This window comes from Pan paniscus, chromosome 5 (assembly GCF_029289425.2).
Source record: "Pan paniscus chromosome 5, NHGRI_mPanPan1-v2.0_pri, whole genome shotgun sequence".
Taxonomy (NCBI): domain Eukaryota; kingdom Metazoa; phylum Chordata; class Mammalia; order Primates; family Hominidae; genus Pan; species Pan paniscus.
The window spans coordinates 44,850,844-44,872,388 of record NC_073254.2 but is presented as its reverse complement, the minus strand read 5'-3'; the positions used below and the strand labels follow the sequence as shown (position 1 = coordinate 44,872,388).

The 21,545-nt window shown below is 41.6% G+C and overlaps 1 long non-coding RNA gene and 1 pseudogene across 1 annotated transcript in view; one reads left to right on the top strand and one right to left on the bottom strand.

The window, feature by feature from the left end:
• The window catches only part of LOC112440070 (uncharacterized), a 106,521-nt gene that overhangs the window by 47,983 nt on the left and 36,993 nt on the right, over positions 1–21,545 (top strand). The window lies entirely within an intron of this gene.
• LOC100983015 (patr class I histocompatibility antigen, CH28 alpha chain-like) lies at positions 4,012–19,576 on the bottom strand (annotated as a pseudogene).

Here is a 21,545-nt window from a genome sequence, read left to right as displayed (position 1 = left end):
GCACTCCAGCCTGGGCGACAGAGTGAGAGACACTGTCTCAAAAAAAAGAAAGAAAAAGAAAAAAAAGAAAGGACATAAAAATGACAAACAGGCATATGAAAAGGTGCTGATGATTATTGATCATCAGAGAAATGCAAATCAAAACTGCAATGAGATATAATCTCACCCCAGTTAAAATGGCTTATATCCAAAAGACAGGCAATAACAAATGCTGGTGAGGATGTGGAAAAAAGGGAACCCTCGTACACTGTTGATGGGAATGTAAATTAGTACAACCACTATGGATAACAGTTTAGAGGTTCCTCAGAAAACTAAAAATTGAGTTGTGATATGATGCAACAATCCTACTGCTGGGTATATACCCCACAAAAGAGAAAACCAGCGTTTTGCATGGTGGCTCACACCTGTAATCCCAGCACTATGGGAGGCCGAGGAGGGCAGATCACTTGAGCCCAGAAGTTCAAGACCAGCCCGAGCAACATGGCAAAACCTGATTTCTACAAAATACAAAAAAAAATTAGGCAGTTGTAGTGGTTCACACCTGTAGTCCTAGCTACTGTGGAGGCTGAGGTAGGATCACTTGAACCTAGGAGGTGGAGGTTGCAGTGAGCCAAGATCATGCCACTGCACTTCAGCCTGGGTGACAAAGCGTGACCCTGTCTCAAAAAAGAAAAGAAAATCAGTATATGGAAGAGATATCTGCACTCCTATGTTTTTTACAACACTGTTTACAATACCTAAGATTTGGAAGCAACCTAAATGTCCAACAGCAGATGAATGGATAAGGAAAATTTGGTATGTATACACAATGAAGTACTATTCAGCCATAAAAAGGAATGAGATCCAGTCATTTGCAACAGCATGGATGGAAGTGGAGATCATTATGTTAAATGAAATAAGCCAGGCACAGAAAGGCAAACATGGCATGTTCTCACTTATTTGTGGGACCTAAATTCAAAACACTTGAACTAATGGACATAAAGAGTAGAAGAATGGTTACCAGAGGCTAGGAATGGTAGTGGGGGGCTGAAGGGAAGGTGGGGATGTTTAATCGGTAAAAAAAAATTTTAGAAGAATAAGACCTACTATTTGATAGCACAACAGGGGGACTATAGTCAATAATAATTGCACATTTAAAAATAGTGTAATTGAATTGTTTGTAACTCAAAGGATAAATGCTTGAGGGAATGGATACCCCATTCTCCATGATGTGCTTATTTCACATTGCATACCTGTATCAAAACATCTCATGTACCCCATAAATATATGCAGCTATTATGTACCCACAAAAATTGAAAATCAAAAATAAAATATTTTTTAAAATGTATTATTATTTGTCCTCTGTGAATAAAACTCGCTTCTGGCCCTCCTTTTTATAGGTATTTTAAAGAATGCATTTAGGCAGATCAATGGCATTATATAATATACAAAAACAATAAATCTGCTTTTTTTTAAAACATCACATTCAGCACAGCTGCTGAAGTTGGGGCTAATTATAGGTTACATTTTCATTAATCCACTGTCATCTGTTATCATCCATCCAATTTTTGCTAGAACTGGAGTGGTAAATTAAATAGTTGATGAAACCACAACCCCTGCATCTTTTATGTCTTTGAGTGACAGTTTATTTCATTGCCCCTCAAATACTACATTGTTTTAAAATTTCTATCTTGGTCGATATTAGAAGCTCTCTTAGGGGCATCCACTTGGCCTTTCTTACTACAAGTCCTTTATTCCACAGGTGAAATGACTAAAGTGTGAGTGAAATAACTAATGTACAAAATAAATCCATCAATTACATATTTGGAAACCAGAAAAATAACCACCAAGCAGATGTGTGGACACAGAGAATCCACTGAGATACGGGTGGACCTGAGACAGGAAATTATTTTCAGTTCCCTGTGTGCCTCTCCTCTAATAGAAGTCCATGAGGGTGCTTTGGTTCCCCAGGTATCAGTGTGAAATTGGACCCTGTATCCAATAGACCTAAAAATATCTGGACATTCCCCTTTATCAGTGTCTTGATACCTGAGTAAATGGCCATTGATCCCTTTAGGCAAGGGTGTAGAAAGTGTCTACTGTACACACTTATGGTGTTGCAGATACTTCATCAGGGGACGTGACTCTCCTTCAATGAATGGATTCTGGATCTAAGAACTGGCTCAAGTCTGGAAACTGGGCAAGGGATTTTAAACTTCTATTGGAGAAATTAATCTCAGACTTCAGCTCATCTATTTTTCATCTATTGATTCTAATATTAAACAACAGTCTTATAGGCTGCCCAACTAGGAACACCATAGTCTTAGTAATTTCCCTAAATCCCTTGCAGTCAGGATTTCCTGGCTTCCATTCTAACATTACTCACTATTTTGGGGATTTTGTCCATTTTGATTCTGCCTTGCTGCCAGCTGGCCTCTAGCTTTCTGGGATCCTACTGTCCTATTGTTGCTAGGGCACCAAGTTCTCCAATATCATCTCATAGAGTCAGCTCCAGCCCACAAAGGACAAAATTAGGTTAATACCCCGTTCACCTGCCCATGACTTGTTGCCTGATAAATAGAGTTTCCTTTGGGCCCTTCCAAATAAACAGTCACCCAGTGCATGATCCAGTTTTATAGAGTGTATCTATCTATGCCAGCATGCTCACTGCTCTGAGCCTTTTGGTCTCTTTCTCCACAATCTGCCATGGCAGCTCTGGCACATCGATTTTATTTCATGTGAGCCATCATTTTTCATTAGGACAGTTTCATTAAGATAAAATTCATATATTATTCAACCATTTAAACTCAATGGTTTTTAGCATATTTATAGTGCAACCATCACCACAATCAATTGTAGAACATGTTCATCACTCCAAAACTATTTTTAGAACATTTTCATCACCCATGTATATTTATTCTCAGGCAGTCATCCCCATTTTTCCCTCCAACATTTCCTCAGTCCTAGGCAACCACTAATCTACTTTCTCTCTACAAATTTATTTCTTATAGACATTTCATATAAATGAAATAATATAATGGATGGTCTTTTGTGTCTGGCGTCTTTCACATAGCATAATGTTTTCAAGGTTCATCCACATTGCAGCATTTATTAGTACTGCATTTCTTTTTATGGCCAAATATTCCGTTCCATAGATTGACCATATCTTATTCATTCATTTGTTCCTGGGCATCTGTATTGTTTCCACTCTTCAGCCATTGAGAATAATGCTGCTTGACCATTATGTACAAATTTTTGCATGGACATGTTTTCATTTCTCTTGGGTATATACCTGGGAATGGAATTGCTGGGTCAAATACTCATTCTACATTCAAACTTTGAGGAACTGCCAGACTATTCTTCAAGAGGCTGCACCATTTTACATTCTTACCAGCAGTGTGCAAGAATTCCAATTTCTCCACATCCTCACCACTGCTTATTGATATCTGTCTTATTTATTCTAGCTATTCCAGTGACTGTGCAGGGGTATATCACTGTGCTTTTAATTTGCATTTCCCTGATGATTAATAGTGCCAAGCATCTTTTCATATTCTTATTAGCCATCTTTATATCTCCTGTGGAGAAGTATCTATTCAGCCCTTTGTTCATTTTTTACTTGTATTATTTGTCTTTTAATTTTTGACTTGTAAGAGTTTGTGTGTTCTATATACTAATTCTTTCTCACATATAAGATTTATATATACTTTCTCCTAGCCTGAGGGTGGTATTTTTACTTTTTTGATTGTATTCTTTGGAACACAGAGTTTTAAACTTTGTTGAGATCCAATTTATCTGTTTGGTTTATTGTTACTTGTGTTTTGGTGTCATATTTAAAAAAACACTGCTTAATCCGAGGTCATGAAGGTTTTTGCATACATTTTTGTTTGTAAGTTTTATAGTTTTAGCACTAACATTTAGGTCTTTGGTCCATGTTAAGTCATTTATGTATATGATATGAGGTAGGGTCAAACTTCATTCTTTTGCAGGTGGATATACAGTTACATCAGCACAATTTTTTTTAACCATTGGCCATTTCATATTTAAAAAACATTTAATTGACAAAGTTGTGCATGGCATACATTATGATTTAATACACATATACATTGTATGATTATTATTGCAATCAAATTAACAAATCCATTACTGCCCATACTGAACATTAGATTTCTAGAACTTGTTCATTATATAACTGAGAATTTGCACCCTTTGACCAACATCTCCCCATTTCTCCCACTCAAGCCCCTGGTAACCACCGTTCTACCTCTGTTTCTATGAGTTTCACTTGTTTTAGATTGCAAATATGAGGTTATATAGTATTTGTCTTTCTGTGTCTGCCTTATTTCATTTAATATAATATCCTCCAGGTTCATCCATGTTGTTGCAAATGTCAGTACTTCCTTTTTCTGTGGCTATTATTCCATTTTGTGTGTGTGTGTATACATACACACCATATTGCTATGGTTTGAATTTTTGTCCCCTCCAAAACCCATGTTGTTTCAACCCATTTATATTTCAACATGGGTTGAAGTATATATATATTTGTAGAGATGGGGTCTCACTATGTTGCCCAGGCTGGTCTTGAACTCCTGGACTCAAGCAGTCCTCCCACCTCAGCCTCCCAAAGTGCTGGGATTACAGGAGTGAGCCACTGCACCCAGCTGCATATTGAAATTTAATTGCTATTGTAACATTATTAGGAGGTGAGACTTTTGAGAGGTGATTGGACCATGAGGGTTCCACCCTTGGGGGTGGTTTTAATGCCTTTATAAAAGGGCTTCCAGGAGTGTGTTCTCTGTACTTTACTTGCCCTTCTACCTTCAGCCATGTGATGATGCAGCAAGATGGCTCTCACCATTAGCCAGTGCCTTGATCTTGGATTCATAGCCTCCTGAACCGAGAGAAAATACATTTCTATTTGTTATAAATTACCCAGTCTGTGATATTGTGTTATAGCAGCATAAAACAGAGTAAAACATATGTTTAATCCATTCATCAGTTGACAGACATTCAGGTTATTTCCAGGAAATAATGCTGTGATAAACATATGGGTGCAAATATTTCTTTGAGATACTGATTTCATTTTCCTTGGATACATGCCCAGAAGTAAAACTGCTGGATCATATACTGGTAGTTCTGTTTTTAATTTTTTTAAGGAAAGATCGTTTTAATTTTTTGAGGAAAAACCATACTGTTTTCCATAATGCTTGTACCAATTTACATTCCCACCAACCATGTATAAGGATTCCCTTTCCTCTACACCCTCATTAACACTTATTACCTCTTATCTTTTTGATAATAACTATTCTGACAGGTGTGAGGTAACACTTCATTGCAATTTTGATTTGCATTTTTCTGATTAGTTACGTTCAGCACCATCTCATATACCTGTTGGTCATTTGTATGTCTTCTTTGGAAAGATGTCTATTCAGGTCCTTTGTCCATTTTTGAATTAGGTTATTTGTTTTATTGCTATTGAGTTGTGTATAATTTCTCGAAAAGATTTTTCTTTCCCCCACTGAATTGCCTTGGCAGTATTTTTGAAATTTAATTGACCATAATTATAAACTTTTATTTCTAGCCTCTCTATTCTATTGATCTGTATGTCTATCCTTATGTCAGTATCACTCTGTATTGATTATTGCAGCTTTGTAGTAACTTTTGCCATGAGCAAGTATAGTTCCTCAAACTCTGTTCTTTGTCAAAAGTTTTGTAACTTTTGTAGTTCACTGAATTTCCATATAAATTTTAATATCATCTTGTCAGTTTCTGCAAAGCAGTCAGCTGGGATTTTGATAGAACTGCATTGAATTTGTAGACCAATTTTGATATACTGCCATCTTAATAATACTGTCTTCTGATCCATAAAAAAGAACATCTTTTTATTTATTTAGTTCTTTGATTTCTGTAAAAATATTGTCGGTTTTTTTGTAGTATAAATTTCGTACTTCTTTTATTACATTTATTTCTAAGTATTTTATTTTTCCCTAGCTTTACTGAAGCATAATTGACAAACAAGAATTATATATATTCAAGTTGTACAACATGATTTTTAAAATGCATATATATTGTGAAATGATTACCACAATCAAGCTAATTAACATATCTGTGACACATAGTTAATATTTTTGTGTGTGGTGAGAATACTTAAGATCTATTCTCTTAGTAAATTTCAAGTATACCAATAGTTGCCATCCTGTTGTAAGCCCAAATCACTTTGGCTTAGTGATTTTGGGGACCTAAGATTATTTTTCCTTTCACACTGTACATTAGGTTTCCAGAACTTATTCACCCTATAACTGCAAGTTGGTAAACTTTTACCAACATCTCCCCATTTCCCCTACCCATGACTCCTAGTAACCACTAAAAAAAAAAAAAAAAAAAAAAAAATTCCATCAACTTTAGACAAACTAAATTTAGAAGAGTTTATTTAAGCAAAAAATAATTTACAAATTTGGCAGCACTCAGAACCAGGAGAGGGTCAGAAAGCTCCACTCAGGAGTGTGCGCAGCAAGCCTTTATGTGCCAGACCCAGAAGAAGAAAAATCACCTGATTGGCTACAGCTAGGCATTTGCCTTATTTGGGCATGGTGTGATGAGTTGGCTGCTTGTGATTGGGTGAACCCCAGCTAACAGTTATACTCCTAACTTAGGTTTTGATTTGTTTACCTACTTACTTAGGTACACAGGCAGCCTCAGGTCAAAGTTAAGTTAATTCAACTGACTGTTTCTACCTCTGTTTCTCTGAATTCCACTTTATAGATTACACATATAAATGAGATCATACAGTATTTTTATTTCTGTGTTTGGCTTATTTCACTTAGCATAATGTCCTTCAGATTTATCCATGTTGTTACAAATGGCAGTATTTCCTTCCTTTTCATGTCTGAATAATATTCGTGTGTGTGTGTATGTGTGTGTATCACAATGTCTTTATTCATCCATTAATCAATAAACACTTACTTTGTTTCTATATCTTGGCCATTGTGAATAGTGCTGCAATTAATATGGGGGTACAGAAATTTCTTTACTGATTTCATTTTTTATATATGCCCAGAAGTAGGATTACTGTATCATATGGTAGTTATGTTTTTAATTTTTTGAAGAACATCTATATTGTATTCCATTATGCTTTTACTAATTCACATTCCTACCAACCATGTATAAGGGTTCCCTTTCTCTACAGTTTACCAACACTGACTGTCTCTTGTCTTTTTGTTAATGGCTATTCTTACTGATGTAAGGTGATATGTCAATGCAGTTTTGATTTGCAGTTCTCTGATGATTAATGATGTTGAGCACCTTTTCATGTACTTCTTGGCCATTTGTATGTCTTTTTTGAAAAAATGTCTATTCGGGTCTTTTGCCCATATTTGAACTGGGTTATCTGTTTTTTGCTATGAAGTTCTATGGAGTCTATAGACTTTACGTATTAACCCATTAGTGAATATAAGGTTTGCAAATATTTTCTCTCATTCTGTGGTTTGCCTTTTCATTTTGTTTATTGTTGTGTTGCTGTGCAAAAACTTTAATGATAGTCTCACTTGTTTAATTTTGCTTTTTTGGCATATGTTTTTGAGGTAATACCCCCAAAAAAATCATTGCCAAGGCCAATGTCTCGGAGCTTTTCACCTGCTTTCTTCTCCAAGTTTTGTGGTTTCAGGTCTTACATTTACATCTTTAATCTATTTGGAGTTGACTTTGCATATGGTGTAAGATCGGGATGCAGTTTTATTTTTTTCCATGTGGATATCCAGTTTTTCCATCACTATATATGTAGGAGAGTATCCTTTCCCTATTATATATTATTGACACCTTTTCAAAGATTAGTTAATTGTATATGCATGGATTTATTTCTGAGCTTTCTGTTCTATTCCATTATTCTATGTGCTGTTTTTATGCCAGTACCATACTCTTTTCATTAATATAGCTTTGTAGTATCATGTTAAATCAGGAAGTGTGATGCCTCCAGCTTTGTTCTTGTTGAAGATTGCTTTAGCTATTGCAGTTCTTTTGTGGTTCCATACGACTTTTGAGATTGTCTAATTCAGTTAAAAATCCCATTGGAATTTTGATAGGGGTTACATTAAATCTGTTGATTGCTTTGGGTAGTATGGACATTTTGGCAATATTGATTCTTCTGATCCAAGAACAAGGATATCTTTCCAATTATTTGTGGCTTCTTCAATTTTTTTTGTCACTGTTATGGCTTTCAGTGTGCAGATCTTTCAGCTCCTTGATCAAATTTATTCCTAAGTAATTTATTCTTTTTGATACTGTTATAACTGAGATTGTTTTCTTGATTTCTTTTTCAGATAGTTTTTTATAAGCATATAAAAGTACTACTAATCTTTGTATGCCAATTTTGTAACCTGCAACTTCACTGATTTTTTTTTCAGTTCCAACAGTATTTTGGTGCAGTGTTTGGGGTTTCTACGTGTAAGATCTTGTGATCTGCAAACAGAGGCAATTTGACTTCTTTATTTCCAATTATGGTTCTTTTTTTCCAATTATGTTATGGTTTTCAGTGTGCAGATTTTTCAGCTCCTTGATCAAATTTATTCCTAATTTATTCTTTTTGATACTGTTATAACTGAGATTATTTTCTTGATTTCTTTTTCAGACAGTTTTTGGTAAGTATATAAAAGTACCACTAATTTTTGTATGCTGATTTTGTATGCTGCAACTTCACTGATTTTTTTTTTCAGTGCCAGTAGTATGTTGGTGGAGTGTTTGGGGTTTCCATATATAAGATCTTGTGATCTGCAAACAGAGGCAATTTGACTTCTTTTTTTCCAGTTTAGATCCCTTTTCTTTTTCTTCCCTAATTACTCTGCCTAGAATTATCAGTACAATATTGAATAGATGTGGCCAGAGTGGGCATCATTGTCTTGTTCCTGATCTTACAGGAGAAGTATGCAACTTTCGCCATTGAGTATGATGTTAGTTGTGAGTTTGTCATAGCCTTTATCCTGGTAAGATACATTCCTTCTATATCTAAGCCTCCCAAAGTGCTAGGATTATAGGCTTGAGCCACCGCATCTGGCCCAGAAAGTTTCTATTTCTATGTCTTCAAAGTCACTGTTTAATCTACAGCATAAAGTTTACCATTAATCTCACCTCACATCCAGTGTATTTTATGTGTGACATTTTCATCTTTGGAAGTTTGATTTTGATGTTTTATGTATCTTTCATGTCTCTGTGTAACTTTTTGAACATATGGAATACATTTACAATAACTGTTTTATGTTATTGCCTGCTAATTCTGACATCTATGTCAGTTCTAGGTAACTTTAGACTGATTGTTTTCTCTGCCTTCTGAGTTGTATTTTCTTGTTTTTATTATATGCCTGGTGATTGTTTTTATTTAATGCCAGACATGACTTTACCAGGTTAGGTGCCAGATACTTTTGCATTCTATAAGTATTCATGAGCTTTATTATTATTATTATTATTTTGAGACAGAGTTTCCCTCTTGTTGCCTGGAGTGCAATGGTGAGAACTTGGCTCACTGCAACCTCTGCCTCCTGGGTTCAAGCAATTCTCCTGTCTCAGCCTCCCGAGTAGCTGGGATTATAGGCATGCGCCACCATGCCCAGCTAATTTTGTATTTTTAGTAGAGACGGGATTTCTCCATGTTGGTCAGGCTGGTCTCGAACTCCCAACCTCAGGTGATCTGCCCACCTTGGCCTCCCAAAGTGCTAGGATTACAGGCATGAGCCACCGTGCCCAGCTGAGCTTTTTATTTTTACTGGGACAAATTAAGTTATTCAGGAGCTGTTTGATCATTTTAAGTCTTTTAATATCTTTTAGCAAAAAAACAAAAAGTGTTTAGTCCAGGGCTAATTATTTACCACTGCTGACATAAGACCCTTCAGAATACTCTATCCAATGCTCAGCAAATTATGAGGTTTTCCAGTCTGGCTAGTGGGAACAGGCATTATTTCCAGCCCTGTATATCACTGGGTACTATTCTCTGAAGTCCTTTCAGATAATTCTTTCCCTGTCTTTGGGTAGTTCCCTTATATAATATGCTGATTAACTGAAAATTTGAGGGGTACCTCCTGCAGACTTACAGTGCTTTTTATCATCAACTGTCTTTTCTATGTGCCTTCATCTTTGCATATTCTGGATGTCCTGGAGTCTCCAAGTTCACAACTCTGTCCCCTCACCTCAGTGAACCTCCTGGTTAGGGCTCTGCCTCTCTGCACTCTGCCTTGGAAACTCTGTCCAGGAAGAAAGCTGGACAACTGTAGACCTTACCTCTTCCATTCCCCTTCTCCCAGAGATCACAGTCTCTGGGATACCTGCTGTCTAGTATCTGAGTACATAGCTATTTTTTCATATATTATTTTGAGTTTGTTGTGCTTAAGGCATGAGAGTAAATCTGGTCCTTGTTATTCCATCATAATCCAAAGCAAAAGTCAATAGATCGTGACTTTTTAATTTTTAATTCAACTAAGTTAAAAATTTTAAAATCAAAGTTAATTTTACTTCCTAAAAACTAACTTTAGTTCTTTTGAAAAACAGGTCATTTTTAGGTTAATACATTCTGTAGGCATTTTCAAGCTTGTCATAATTATTATTATTTTATTATTATTATTATTATTATTTTGATACAGAGTTTTGATCTTGTTGCCCAGGCTGGAGTGCAGTGGCACAATCTCGGCTTACCACAATGCCCACTTCCCAGTTTCAAGTGATTCACCTGCCTCAGCCTCCCATGTAGCGGGGATTACAGGCATGTGCCACCACGCCCAGCTAATTTTCTATTTTTAGTAGAGACGGGGTTTTTCTATGTTGGTCAGGCTGGTCTCAAACTCCCAGCCTCAGGTGATCCGCCTGCCTCAGCCTCCCAAAGTGCTGGGATAACAGGCATGAGCCACCGTGCCCAGCTCATAATTATTTTAAATGTAATACTAGTTACGTTACTTTGTTTCATAATTGAAATATTGAAGCTTTATGAGCCTCTTATCTATTGTTTCCACTGGTTCTCAATCAGACTGACTTTTCTCCACTTGTACTTTATACAGTTCATGCTCTGAGCAGCTTTTTCCTTATAGAATTATTTGGGCAAATTCTTTGACATATGGGTTAAATATGCATTCCTATAAAGATTTTTGTTTCCTTCTTCCAATTTTTGGATCATCGCTAATCCAGGACAATTATTAATCAAAATCATGCTTTGAGGTTATTTTGGCCCAAAACGGTAAAGCTAGTTTGGGAAACAAATCTGCAGGAGTGCTGGCTGGTGGTTGTAAATTCTCAAAAACAGGTTTTGCTGACTCAAAGGCAAATTTCTTTAGAATACTCTTGTGCTGGGGGATGAAACAGATTTTCTTTTCTTACTCTGAGGAAACACATCTTTTGTTTCCCATATTTCATGGGGTACACAAAAGTGTCTCCTCTTATACTCCCTATACAAACAAGTTCTGAGAATTACCTCCTTTGCACTATACCATATGAAGCTGAGAAAACCAAAGCTAAGATTTTTCCAGATTTGGCAAATGCCCTCAAGATAAAAGCAACTTCCCTTTTTCTAAATCCTGCCCACATTTATATTTTGACCAAAAAGATTATTCCCTTTTTTATATTTCTATACTTTTGGGTGATTTTCACATTTCATCTTTTAGTTGTTTTTGGTAGAAGAGGCAGCTTTAAAACCTAGTTCACCCTATTACTGGAAATGGAATCCCCATTCGCTACTGATTAATTCCTGCCATTAATCTGACACCGAGGTAGATGCTGGAATACAAGTACATCTAGACCAATGCTACTCTCAAAGTGCAGTCTGTGGGCTAGCACTGGTCTGTGGACTGTTTGTTAGCAGCCCACAATAATATACATATAGAAACTGTGAGTGAACTATGCAAGTAAACCTCTACTTTATCTCATCCCAGACTAGTAACAGTCAAGCAAAAGATGAGCATTTATACCATGTCACTGGGTCTGCTAAAAACAGTACGGTTATCAGCTGTTCATACAATAGTTTGAGTAAAATGGCATCTAAATTAGGATGGTTTTTTAGGCTTCTGTGAGCAGTCACATTAAAACTGGTGAATGTATAGATAACTCTCCCTAGGAGCATGTGCAGATAGAACAAAATATTAAAAATTTATATAAAATGTCAGTGTATACATGGATCCTCTGATGTCTTACAGATATGGGTTTTTAATCCTAGCAAGAGACAAAGATAGGGAAAAAGGCTTTCAAGTAATCATTTTACCACCACACAATGCTTCTCCACGTATCTGTGTGTGAAAACTGGGGTAGACAAAAGCTGGACCCCAAAACAAACTGTCAAGGGAATAAGTTGAACTATGTCATTTATTATACACTCAACCAAACCCAGGTGCCTGCAATGTACTAGATAAAGTTCTAGTCTCAGAACATGATTCTAGGAATTGAAATTTGTCATTCTTTTTCCATCCCTCACCCCTCTACCTCCAGCAACTGAATTCTCTTCCTATGTTGAAGAGTCTTATTAGAAGGCAGGGACTACCTCCTTCTACAAAAGAGAAAAATTCACTTTCCCCAACATTATTGCAGTTAAACACTGCAAGAGGCTTTGGCTGCACAATTTAGATAACCGCATGTGGGCTTCTAATCAGGATGAGATGACACAGAGAGGCTGGGACAGTAAATACTGCATTTTGGTAAAGATGGCTGAGGAGCAGTAGTGGAGCAGTTCTCAGGAGCAGCAGTGATAGCAGTCTTTGCCACAGGGCCCAGTGTCGGCCATCAGGGTATCAGAGGTATATGCAGTAGCATCTGTGCTCAGGAGCAGGGGCAGTGGTTCCTATGAGAGATCTGAATTAGGGTGGCTGTGGATTATGTTCCTGGCTGTGTAGCTTCAAACCTGGTTCTGTGTCCAATGTGGTTTGGCTGTGTCCCCACCCAAATCTCAACTTGAATTGTATCTCCCAGAATTCCCACATGTTGTGGGAGGGACCCAGGGGGAGGTAATTGAATCATGGGGGCCAGTCTTTCCCATGCTATTCTCATGATAGTGAATAAGTCTCCTGAGATCCAATGTGTTTATCAGGGGTTTCGGCATTTGCTTCTTCCTCATTTTCTCTTGCCACCACCATGTAAGAAGTGCCTTTCGCCTCCCACCATGATTCTGAGGCCTCCCCAGCCAAATGGAACTGTAAGTCCAATTAAACCTCTTTTTCTTCCCAGTGTTGGGTATGTCTTTATCAGCAGTGTGAAAACGGACTATGGACTAATACAGTGCCCTTCCCCAAAATAAAATGAATACTAATACCAATATGTACACTCCTTTATGTTTAAATTAGAAAAATTTGCAAGTCATTGTTTGCTCCAAGGAGTGAGTGTGAAATCATTCTGGAGAGTAGTTTCAGAAAGCAGCATTCAGATATTTTTTCATTCTGCTGAGCTGTGAGCCACTTCTCAATCTTCCATCTGGCTATACCCCATGACAGAGAAAATGACATTTATCTCTCAGCATCCTGTCTTATAATTAAAGAAACACATCCTCCTTAAAAATAAATAAATAAATAAATAAATAAATAAATAAATAAATAAAAAACCCAGAATAAAGCAACACTTAAATGTGGGTCTGAGACCCCTCCCCATCCTGGGCATTCTCCAACTACTGATCTCAGTGATATCAAATCTGGCTGAGCACCAGGTTTGCTGTGGGCTTGTTGTAGAATACTCAGGCCTCTCCACAGATGCCCCTGTGTCAGAATGTTGCGCATGGAGTGCAGGAATTGCTTATTAACAAGCCTCACAGGCGAGGCTGATGCATAGCCTAGGAATCCTGGTCTGTGTTCTTGCTACCAAAAGTGGGATCTGAAGACCAGCAGCATCAGCGCCAACAGCAACATTATATAAGTAGGAAATCTCATTCTCGATTCCAGATCAGCTTAGACTTAAGGTGATGTCCAGGTGATTCCTGTCCACAGGAAAGTCTAGAACTCCCTGGTCTATGTACCTTCTAGATGTGGGTCAGGACTGTGCAGTCTGATCTAGGTGTGTTGTCTGATCAGATCCTTTAGCAACGGAGGCCTAGTGTTCAGTCCTTGTTCCTGTTCTCTTCTACAGCCAATCACTCCCTTGGAGACGTCATTCAGACTCAAGGCTTTAAATAACTTTTATATGACATCACCTCCCAAGTCTATTTCTCCTAAATGTCTCCAGATTCATCTGTCCAACTGCCAACCCGACTACCTCACTGGTATTTCTCAGCGGCATCTCAGATCCCACATCTCCCATAGTGACTGCCTGTGACGTCCCCTCCTCTCATATGCTCCTGCTAGTCTTCTCATTCTCAGCTGATGGCAACTCTTTTTAGTCACAGTCTGACATTTTTGGTATCCTTTACTCTTCTTTCTCATACCCCAGATTTAGTCCATTAGAAAATGCGGTATAAAGTGATTGGAAATAGTAGGAATCCAATCACGTCCCACTATTTCCACTGCTCACACCCCAGTTGAAGTAACCGACATCTCCAGCCTGAAATACTGCACTCATTTCCTACAGTTTTCCCACCTGCCTTGCTCATCGCCGGCCTTTGGATTCTGTTCTCAGCAGAGCAGCTACAGTGATCCTTTTAAAAGAGAAGTTGTGGCATGTCTTTATTCTGCTTAAAACTATCTCATTCAAAATCAAAATCCTTCCCACATACTCGAGCCCTATGCCCACATGATCTGACCAAACCCCTGACCTTATCTCAGTGACTCTCTGCTCTAGCCATACCCGATCCCGTGTTCTTCCCAGAACACACAGACATGATCCTGCCCTGGTACACTGACACTGAAGGTTCCTACTCCCTAGAAAAAACTTCTTCCAGATACCCTCATGACAAATTCCTTTATGTCCTTCAAATATTTCATCAAAGGTCACCTTCCCAACAAGGCCCACGCTGACAACCCCGGCACAATAGCTACCTTCTCTGTCCCACAACCCATACTCTGATCACCTGTTCCACAGCACTTATCACCTTCTAACACTTTCCTCATTTACTCTGCATATATTAGAGTGTATGTACCGTCTGCCTCTTCCCACTGGAACACATGCTCCACAAGGCTAGAGATTTTTCTGATTTTACTTCAATGACTTTCCCCAGATGCAAAAACATTCTGTCATATGTCTGGCAGACAGCAAATGTCGGCTGAATGAATGATCACTGTAGAGCACCTCCTATTCTAAAGGCAGTATCTTTATTAACAGCCTCAGGCCAAATGCGGTTTTGCAGCAACGACAGCACAAGGTCCCCTCACACTGACATCCAGGCCGCCTGTGCTTTTCCCAGCAGTGCTGCTTGTGTGTCCTCCCTCCCTCCCTCCCCGCATCCCTCCTTCACACCAACCCCTCTGCACACTGCAGCATGCAATTATATTTCCCTCTTAGGAAAGAACAATCTTTGACTATGAATCCCAATTTCCAAACAAATATAAATCTAAGTTAGACTTTGCTTTATAGATCCATGAGTTTGCATTAGAGCCAGTGCTAGGATTACTACAACTCAGGGAAGGGAGAGTGGGTAGGAGAGCTGAGCAGAAGAGGAGTTCCACTAGAAAGTTACCTAAGATGAGAACTTGTGGCGTCCCTCTTCTCTGCTAATTTCAGAATCTAGTTCCTTTAAAAAGGTTGGGGAAAAGATAGAAAATACAATCCAAGAAAGAGCCCTGGAAATAGGGTAAAAGCTGCATGGGCTTGAAAATTCATCTCTTAATACCACAGACTTCTGTGTGCAGGGGCTGCCTTCCACCTTGTGGGGTTAATGACAGGAAAAATGACTCCTGCTGCTGTCAGAGATGAGGGACACCCAGGGGAGAAAGAGATCAGAACACAGACACCAGAATAGGAACAGGCATAGTCCTCTACAGAAACAAAGAAACCAAAAATAATGATACAAAATATTAGGGCCAGACCATAGACTGACCCAGCCCATGAAGCCCGACCCAGCCCATGAAGCCCTTGCTGTCCACGGTCCTAGAGACAGGACAAGGCCCAGGCAATGTCTGTGTCCCTGTGATCACAGGTCCTGGTGAAACAAGGTTCTACTGAAGGGACACAAACAATGGAGCAGTGAAGATGACCAACCCAATGAATGACCACGTCAAATTCCATGATGAACTGAGCATAGGCTGTCCACACTCAGCTCCTCACAGCCCTCTCTCTCCTGTCTCCATCTACAACAGGCCCAGCACAGCAAAAATGGATTCTGGAAGGCTCTCAGGTTTTACTTCCTCTCTCAAGTTTTAAGAGTCTTGCTCTCCTTTCATTGAACGATCAACCCAACCTCATGGCAAGAATTTGAAAAATTCATATCCAGGTTCTTATTTTGAATAGTGGAGTAAGTGGCAGCTCAGTGAAACTTAAAAGTTAAGACATGAATAGAAATGTCCCAGCCTCACCTCTGCTGAAAAAAAAACTTGACCGGGGAAGAGAGGACAAGTTAGTGTGGGGTGGTGGTCCTGGTGGCAGTGGTGGACCAGTCGCCCATTTCCTCACATTATGCTAACTGGAACAGACACATAGATATATTCACGTGTCAAGTGCAGATACAGAAGTCAGGAGCTCTTGAAATTACAATGGTGTGTGTCAGAGGAAGGACCTGAAGAAATTTTGTATCTCTCAGTCCCACTCAAGGCAGTTGTCTCAAGCTACAGGAGAAAATAATCATAAACAAATCCAGGGCAGTCACTGTACCTGGTGACACTCTGAACAGCCTACCACATGGTCAAGATGTCTAAATCCAGAGAACCCCTCAACAGAATCATGTCCCCTCTGCCTCACCCCCACCCACTTCAGGCCCCCCCGTGTCTCACCTTTACAAGTATCATGAGATGCATCAGAGTACTGAGCACAATTGCTGCCTGGGGTAGAACAAAAATAGGAACTGGTCAGAGCCCACAGGAGATGTGGCTAAAGGAGGAATCTTGTCTACACTGTCCCAACGATCTCAGGGAGCAGCCCTCTAATCCCCCATACTAACAGGCAGCCCGTGCATAGCTCCTCCTTGTTCCATCTGTGAGAAAAAAACAACCTGTGAGAGGTCAGGGAGGACATGGGGCATGAGGTCCTTAAGGAAACAGCAAATCCTGGACCCCAGGAAAATTTCCAGAACTGTGGCTGCAGACCCAGGGCAGGATCAGGAAACATGAGGAAAGCAGGTGTGGGGACTGGACCAACTGCCCTCCTGAGGTCTGTCCTCAGTAGGGATCTTCCCTTGTGACCTGTGACTGCTGGGAGGTCCCCATCACCACAATCATCAAGGTGATAAATTTGTCCTTCGTTTTCACATGTGCTTCACAAAAGAGCAAGTGTTGGCACACAGGGCCCCAGGCTAGGTCGGCCTGTGTGTCGACGGTGCTTCCCAGTGATGAAGCAAGTCACAATTCTACCTGTGGCTTGAAACCCACAGTGGAACAAGAAAACCCAGACCCCACCTCTCACCCCTTCCCTACCTGAGCTTTTCTTCCTCCACATCGCAGCAGCAACCACAGCTCCAGTGACCACAGCTCCAAGGAGAAACAGGCCAGCAACGATGCCCACGATGGGGATGGTGGGCTGAGAAGACGGCTCTGGGAAAGGAGAGGGAGGTGAGGGGTTCTGACCCCCAGGCCTCAGCCCTGCCCTGCCGAAGGTCTCCTGCTTTCCCTGAGAAGAGACAACTTACACCCCTCCTTACCCCATCTCAGGGTGAGGGGCTCTGGCAGCCCCTCATGCTGCACATGGCACATGTATCTCTGCTCCTCTCCGGAAGGCACCACTACAGCCACCCACTTCTGGAAGGTTCCGTCCCCTGCAGGCCTGGTCTCCACAAGCTCCGTGTCCTGGGTCTGGTCCTCCCCATCCTGCTGCCAGGTCAGTGTGATCTCCGCAGGGTAGAGGCCCAGGGCCCAGCACCTCAGGGTGGCCTCATGGTCAGAGACGGGGTGCTGGGTCACATGTGCCTTTGGGGGATCTGAGGGGAAGAGTCAGAAAATTCAGGCACTTTGCGTTCCTCATAGGACACTCCAGCAGCATACATGTGACCATCCTGAGAATGGACAGGACACCTGGGATGGGGAAGGGAGCACAGAACCCAGACACCAGCCTGGACACAGGAATCTGGGATAATCTCCTATTCCTTGGAAAGTTCGAGTCTCTGATGGGGGAGCAGGGACTTCTGGTCCTGACCTGAGTGGAGGCCAAGGCACTCAGAAGAGCTGGAATCGGAGCCATGGACACACTGAGCGTGAGGGAGAGAACAAGGCCTGAGAGGAAAATTCCTGGTGCCCCAGGCTGCTGCAGGGGTCAAAGGGGACCACGGATCAGTATTCCAGGGACTGTCTTCTCCTCCATTTCCTCAGGGACTTCATCCCTTAATTGTCCCAGAGAGCAGGGTGGGCTCTCAGAGTTACTCTCTGGTACAGGATCTGGAAACCCAGGATTCTTCCCATTCAGGACCACTGGGAGGGCGATATTCTAGCATTGGTCCCATTTTCCTACTCTCCTGGTGGGAGGCCAGCCCGGGAAATCTACAGGAAATGAGGGAGGCGCCCCGTGGCCCCTGGTACCCGCGCGCTGCAGCGTCTCCTTCCCGTTCTCCAGGTGTCTGCGGAGCAACTCCATGCACTTGCCCTCAGGTAGGCCCTGACCTGCTCTGAGTATTTGTCCGCTTCCCACTTGTGCTGGGAGATCTGAGCCGCTGTGTTCGCCGCGGTCCAGGAGCGCAGGTCCTCGCTCAGGGCGATGTAATCCTTGCCATCGTAGGCGAACTGTTCATACCTGCGGAGGAGGCGCCTGTCGGGCCCACGTCGCAGCCATGCTTCCTCTGGATGGTGTGAGAACCATGGCCTCGCCCCCGCCGTCAGCCCCGAACACCGAGCCCCGCTCCCGCCCCGACCAACCCGCGGGGATTTTGGCCTAAACTGAAATTAAACCGGGTAAAGGCGCCCGAGTTTCTTCCCTGGTCGAGGGTCTGGGCAGGTCCCGCAGCCTCGGGGTGGATCTCAGACCGGGGACTCAGACCCGGGACCTGGGCTGTCCGTGGGGGATGGGGAGGGATCGTGACCTGCGCCCCGGGCCAGGGTCACTCACCGGCCTCGCTCTGGTTGTAATAGCGGAGCAGGGTCCGCAGGTTCACTCGGTAAATCTGCGCGTGGCCCTTGGCGTTCCGTGTCTCCTGGTCCCAATACTCCAGCCCCTCCTGCTCCACCCACGGCGCCCGCCGCTCCATCCTCGGACTCACGGAGTCGTTGTCGAACCGCACGAACTCTGTGTCGTCCACGTAGCCCACGGCGATAAACCGGGGCTCCCCGCGGCCGGGCTGGGACACTGCGGTGCTGAAATACCTCAAGGAGTGGGAGCCTGGAGGCGAGGAGAGGCTGAGACCCGCCCGACCCTCCTCCCGGCGCGGCTCCCCGGGCCGGGCGGGCCACTCGCTTCTCCCCGCAGAGGCCCTTTCCCTCCCGACCCCGCACTCACCGGCCCAGGTCTCGGTCAGGGCCAGGGCCCCCAAGAGCAGCAGGAGGAGGGTTCGGGGAGCCATGACCCCCATCCTCGGCGTTTGGGGAGAATCTGAGCGCGGGTGGGTGCGCCGGGACTGTAGTGCCGGGATCGTAGTGCCGGGATCGCGGCGAAGCTGATTGGCTTCTCTAAAAACCCGGCACCCAATGGGAGTGAGAAGTGGGATTATGTCACAAGTATCCAGGAAGAAGGTTGGGAGAACCAAAACTTAGGGGAGTGGGCAATCCCCAACCCTGTGACTCCCCAGTGCAGTCATCGCTCTTGGGGCCTGAGACCCAGAGAGCCACGCCTGGGGCCTGGGACTTTGTCCTGACCTCTCTTTTCCTACGCCAGCCTCTTTGTCACACTGACTGCCTGAGTCCTGGTCAAGGATCTGTCTGTGGAAACTAGGGAGAGAACCCCCAGGCTGGGCCCAGCCCCTTCCCATTCACGCTCATCCTGGAATCCTCGTCCCTGAACTGGACTTCCGACTCCTTACCTCTCCCCTTGGACTATCCTAGAAGAAAACTCACCCCAGGGAACTTTGATGCCAGAGAGTGAGCTCGCCTTGGGAATGGCGGTGTAGAGAAAGGGGTTTTCTCTTTAAACCTGGTGAAGTTGTGGCTGAAGGCACAAGATAGAGATTCTCATAGTGACCAGGTTTTTGTTTGTTTGTTTATTAATACAGTGGTTAGCACAATCTAACCCCTGAATGATCAGGATTCTAATCTGTAAAAGACCTGATTTTGCCTGCTTCATACATAAGTGTATCCAAACAGCATTGCAATTCGAGTCACAAAGCTTCTAAGTTTACTTTCCCAGACTGTGGATCCATGACTCTGGGTTGTTACATTTAAAATTATCTTCACTCCATAGCCCGAGTTTCCCTGTGTGAGTCCAGGACATCTCAATACAAAGAAGCAGGATTTGTTACTGTATATTGTAACAAGGAGCCTCAAAATTGCACTGAAGTCAAAATGCCTATCATCAATGCTTAAGCACTGCTTGTTTTTATGAATTATGCACATCTAAGCAGTGTGCACATTTTATTTGCATACTTGGTATTTTTTTACTCTTATGTTTTTAATCATGAGGAGGCCATTAGTTTTTGGCAGTCCCACAAAATGTATTAAATACCGAATGCATGCCAAGAACCCCCTGCTAGGCTCCTCCACTGCTTTAGAGTCCTTTCCCCTGCTCCTTTTCCTCACTTCCTGCCTCTCCAGCCCTTCTCTCTGCCCCTCTCATCCCTCACACCCTCCCCTCCCCTTAGTCCCTGCCACCCTGTCACCCCTGAATTGTGGCACTAACACTGTCCCTCACTTCCTGCCCATGTCTGTTCTCCCCACAGTGCTCAGCAGTCCTGCTAATGTGACTCAGGTCGTGTCATTTCTTCACTTACAATGGTTGGGTTTTGGTCTACCATTTTGCTATATGTTTTCAATTTGTCTCGTATCTTTTTGTTTCTATTCCTCCTTTCCTACTTTCTTATGTGTTAAGTAAACATTTTTTAGTTTATGGTTTTAATTCTAGTGGCTTTTAGGTATATTTCTTTACACTAATTTTTTATTGTTGTAAGAATTGAAACCCGATTCCTTGACTTTTCATGGTGAAGTTCAGGTAATATTAAGCTGCATCCAGCAAAATAAAGGACACTTGTAACAGTGTAGTTTCATTTAACCTACCATTATGTTATTATTGTTGTATATATTACATCAATATACTTTATAAACTCAATAATACAGTAATACTTTTTGTTTTAAGCATTCATATTGTCATTAAGAAAATGAGTGTGTATGTGATCTGTGTATGTGCATAATTTCTGTTGTTAATTATCCCTTTCTATATATCTAGGTCACCATCTAGTATCATTTCCCTTCAGCCTGAAGAACTTCCTTCAAAATTATACGTAGTACAAGATCCCTAGGAAATGAATTTTCTGATTTGGATTATGTAAAAGTGTCTTCATTTTTGCCTTCTTCCCCCACCTTTTTTTTTCCTAATTGGGGCGTTTGTGTATAATAAAACTCACCAGTTTTAGCTACAATGTTTTATGAATATTGATAATTATTTATAGTCATGTAACTACCACATTGCCCAGA